Here is a 5541-nt window from a genome sequence, read left to right as displayed (position 1 = left end):
GGAGGATTGATACAGTGACTGCCATAGTGGTCTCTAGTGTGCCAGGAAGTATGACGATGGCTCAGGAAAGGACAGGACAGGGTTCAGATCTGTTTTTGATAGGGTCGCTCTGAGTTGTACTCAATGCAATGGCACTTAACAACAATAACAGTAGTAGCTAAGATGCTGTTACTTGGTAACAGCACATTATGAAGAATTTACACAACCCTGATTGCTACTAAACCATTTTTCAAGATTCTAAAATGGCATTAGAGTAAGACATAGATATTCTTTTTAAGATATGCTGTCATTTGGTGTCATTGAGTCAGGAGTGACTGATAGGTAACCCTCCAGCAGTGTTTAGAGGCTGTAAACTGCAGGAAGGAATTTGTCCATCTTTCTCCTACAGAGCAGCTGGTGGATTTGAACTGCTTGTCTTTGGACTGGCAGCAAAATTTCTTACCACTAGGCCATCAGAACTTTCTATAATAAGATATGATGTTGCTGTGTACCATAGATTTAAAACTGATCCAGAGTTGACCCTTTAGTGGGTTTTCAGGGGTAGTTATTGCACACAAGATATAGATTTTATGTGTGTGTGTAGGGGCATGTATTTGTGTACGTGTGTGTGTGTGTGTGTGTGTGTGTGTGTATGTGTATTAGGGAGCACTGTTGGCCTAGATTATTAAGTGAGTTTTTCAACTAACAAATTGCCATTTGTCTAAATGATACTAGAATGGAAACTATTAACTTTCTTAAACTTTTGTAGGCGTTGTAAGGCACGATGGTAGTTCTGTGGTAAAATATTTGTCTTATATGTGGGGACGTGGTTTGAACTCCTAACAAAAGCTCTTCATGCATAGCCACAGCCCACTCCATTAGTTGTAATTTACATGTTGCAATACAGAGAGCTTTGATGGCAGGGTGGTAAGGAGTTGGGCTGCCAACGTAAAAGCCCACGGTTTGAATGCACAGGTTGCTCCGTGGAAGAAAGATGGGCTGTCTCTTCCTTTATGCCTCTAAAAACCTGCAATTATATTTTGATTTCCTAACTACTGGTGGTAAGAGAATTGACTGAGGAATCCAGCAAGCTGAAACTGTTAACATCAAACCTCTTCTTTATCGATCATGGTGCTGCCTATTAGCTCAGGGGAGAGAATCTTTGTTTTCTTGATGTTGAGCCTCAATACATACTGAAGACTAAAGTTCTTGACCTTTTGCAGTAAGGTTTCCTCCTCAGTTTCAGCAAGCAAGGTTGTGTCATCTGCATAGTACAAGTTGTTGATGAGTTGTTTTTTTTTTTTTAATATCGATGTCACATTCCTCCTCACAGAGTCCAGCCTCCCGTATGATCTGTTCCACATACAGATTGAAAAGTAAGGAGACAGGATGCATCCCTGACACACTTCTTTACAAATTTTGAGCCACAGAGTGTTTTCTTGCTTTGCTCTGAGGACTGATTGGTTCAACTATAGGTTTCCCATAAGCACAATCAAGTGTTCTGGGATTCCCATTCTTCTCAAGGTTAGCCACAATCTGTAGTGATCCACATAGTCAAATCCCTTTGCACAGTCAATGAAACACAGATAAACATTTCGCTTTGTCAGGTACCTCTCCAAAGTGTTGAAGAATAATGGTGTCAGTATGGGGACTAAGGTGCACCTGATCCAGGCCATGGTCTTCACAATTACTTGCTATCATCAGAGAGTGGGACAATTGACAAAAAAAAGAATTGATGCCTTTGCATTGTGGTGCTGGAGAAGAGTATTGAACATAACATGAAAAGCCAAGAGAACAAACTAAGTCTGTCTTGGAAAGGCTGAAACAAAATTTCTCCTTGGAGGCTCAGATTTTAATGCCCCATCTCACCTATTTTAGGAATGTTTCCAGGAGGAACCAGTCCTTGGAGAAGGACATCATGCTTGGAATGGTGGAGGAACAGTGCAGGAGAGGAAGACTCTGATGAGATGGATTGACACAGTGACTGGGCTAATGAGGGTAGGTAATGAGGGTAGGTGTATCAGAGTCAGTGAGACTGTCTCAGAATAGAGCAGGGTTCAGAGCTATTGTCCATAAGGTTGCTTTGAGTTGCAGAGACTTGATAGCACATAACTACAACAACAACAAAAATCCACAGAATGGTCAACTATAAGTGAGTTTCAACTCTATGGTATATATAAAAAATAATAAGAGGTTGAACTTCAGATTTACATTAAAGATAGGGAGGTCTGGTGGCCTACTGAGCAGAAAGATGTACAATCTGCCCTCATGTGAATTATAGTCTTTGAAAACCCACTGGAGTGTCAGCTCTGAATTAATTCCAATTTGATGGCATGTGTACAAACAAAATTAACTTCACACATTAAAGATAAAATACTTTGTCTTCTTAAGCTATCCTTTTGGAGTCTTCTGCTTAGATCTTTCAGTTCCTCATTTCTTCCTTTTGTTTTAACTACACTGTTTCAAGAGCAAGATTTAGAGTTTCTTCTGGAATCTATTTCTTTCTTTCCTCTCTTTTTAAGGATTTCATCAGGAATGATGTCCTTGGTATCACCCTATAACTTATCTGGTCATTGGTCATTATTGATCAATGTATCAGATCTTTTCTAGATGGTCTTTATATTTAGGTGTGATATTTGTTGTTGCTGTTATGTGCCGTTGAGTAGCTTGTGACTCATAGCAACCCTATGTACAATAGCTCTAAACTCTGCTCTGTCCTGTGCCAATCTCATTGTCTCCAACACACTCATCCCGATTGCCGCAGCCACTGAATCAATCCACCTCATAGAGGGCCTTCCTCTCCTGCGCTGTCCCTCCACCCTCCCAAGCATGATGTCCTTCTCCAAGGACCGGTCCCTCCTTACAACATGACCAAAGTATGTCAGACGAAGTTTCAGAATCCTTGCCTCCAAGGAGCAACCCAGTTTAACCCTCTCCAGGATTAATCTATTTGTTTTCTTAGCAGTCCATAGTATACTCAGAACTCTTCTCCAACACCAAAGTTCAAAAGCATCAATTCTCCTTCTGTCTTCTCTGGTCGTTGTCCAACTCTCTGACGCATAACAAGTGATTGCAAAGACCATGGCCTGTACCAGATGCACCTTAGTCTCCAGAGACACATCATTGCTCTTGAGTACTTTAGAGAGGTCCCTAACAGCAGACTTTCCCATCGTATTATGTCTTTTAATTTCCTGGCTGCTGATGACAAGAGTGTTGACTGTGGAGCCAAGCAGATATACTCAAGGTAATATTTATGATTTTACGGACTTGTCATTTTCTCCAACTTGAACTTGCATAGAACAATTGATAGTCTGTTCTATAATCAGCCTTAGCTTTGTTCTGGTTGATGATAATGGATTTTATTCCTCTTTGTTCCAAACAACTTTATTTAAATAATTTTTGCTGCTGAGTAAAAGGTACTTGCATGGATAAGCCATTGCTATTCTAACATATTCAATCTCTGGTGTCTTTTCTATCCCAAGACCATATTCTACAACTATTAATTCTTCTCTAATTTCTACCTTCACATTCCAGTCACTAGTTATGTTTGACTAATTTCAGACTACAGAAGTTGGTAAAGATCTTAATTTTTTTCCTCTTTGGCTCTAGTAGTCGATGGACAAATTTGAATAGTATTATTAATACAGCTATGTATATGTATGGATATTACCCTATTTTGTATTTTAGGTTAGATTTTCAAACGTTCTTTCTGATGTCTGTGACATCATTCTTTAACTTGTCTTTCCTGGCATAGTAGTGTGATAAAATGTGTGAAGTCCTAGAGTTAGAAAACCAAAAAATAAGAGCACAGTAGGCATTTTCTCAAGTTATAGGAATGCAACAACAACAAAATTCAGTCTCAAAATTTTAAAAGACAAAGTATTGACAGCATAGGAACCTCCAATAAGATAGAAGGAATACATACAATTATTGTCCAAAAAAGAAGTAGTGGACTATTTCAGAAGGCAGCATATGACCAAAGACTTAAAAGTAAAAAATTCCCTGAAGACATTGGTGAAATATGGAGTTCCATGAATTGACAAAATACCAAATGAAATCCTTCAACAAATGAACACAAACACTGGATGTTCTCACTTGGTCTATGCTAAGAAATTTGGAAGTTATTTATTTGGTCAACCAACAGGAAGAGTTCTATACTTTGCCCATTCTAAATAAAGTTGATGTAACAGAATTCAGATATTATAGAATAGTATCTATACTATGACATGCAAGTAAAATTTTGCTGTAGATAATTAAAAACTATTTGCAGCAATACATTGCCAGGGATTGGCCAGAATTCAAACTTGATTCAGGAGACTAAAAGAAACAAAGGACATCATTGGTACCATCAGATGAACCTTGGCTGAAAGCTAAAAATATCTGAATAATGTTAACTTGTGTTTTTTAGCTCTGCAATGGCAAACCCTGTGGATTATTAAAAAAAAGTATATAGGCAACATCATGAAAAATGGAAATTTCAGAAAACTTAATTGTGCTCAGGAGAGTATGCAGCAAGAAATAGTTTTACAAACAGAACATGGGAATGAATATTGCATGGTTTAAAGTGAGGAAAGGTGTGCTTTCAGTGTTGTATCCTTCCACTATATGTATTCAATATGTACGCTCAACAAACAGTTTGAGAAGATGGAATTATATGAAGAAGAATAGGGCATAAGAATTTGAAATAGAATTAACAATCTGCAATGTACAAATGATATAACTGTGTTTGCCAAAAGTGAAGAGGACTTAAAACATCAACCAAATATATGTGTTTATATTGGCATATATCTCAATGAAAGAAAATAAAATTCATCACAACTAGACCAATAAGCAATATCAAGGTAAACAAAGAAAAGATTGACATTTTTAGGGGTTTCATTTTACTTTGATACACATCAGCAATCATTGAAACAATAGTCAAATGGTCCAACAATACAGTCCATTAGGAAAATTTACACTGGGAGATGCATTGGGAGGTGATCTTTTTGAAAGTGTTGAAAATCAAAGGGATCATTTTGAGGACTAAACTGTACGATCCCCAAATATGGTATTTTTGGTCACCTCATACCATTGATAAACCTGGACTCTGCATAGGAATACTGAGGAAGAACTGATGATCTTGATTTATGGTGTTAGCAAGAAATAATGACAAAACCATGAAGTACTAGAAAAACAACAGATCTATCTTAGAAGGATTACATCCGGAAGCTATTCCTTAGAAGAAAGGATGATGAAATTTGCTTGTTTATCCTTTGGACATGTTATCAAGAGAGACCAGCATTAGGCTGAGTGAACTAACTAAGTCCCATAAGGACAAATACTGCATAAAACCATTATTGTAGAATGAATATGAAGATCCGGGGGTCGGGTGAAGGGTTGAAGCAGAGGGGTGAGGGTGGGGTGGTTAATCACAATTTGATGGGTGGGGGTGAAGGAAATGGGAAAGATCTTATGTGAAAAACAATGTATTCAAATTTTGTAAATAAATCAGTACAAAAGAAAATAAAAAACAAAACACAAGAAAAATAAAGCTATCTACATGCACACACATGTGCGTGCACA

This window comes from Elephantulus edwardii, unplaced genomic scaffold, assembly GCF_000299155.1.
Source record: "Elephantulus edwardii isolate Elephantulus edwardi_28Jun2011 unplaced genomic scaffold, EleEdw1.0 scaffold00073, whole genome shotgun sequence".
In the NCBI taxonomy this organism is placed as follows: Eukaryota; Metazoa; Chordata; class Mammalia; order Macroscelidea; family Macroscelididae; genus Elephantulus; species Elephantulus edwardii.
The sequence above is the reverse complement of the archived record's forward strand: the minus strand, read 5'-3'. Positions refer to the sequence as shown.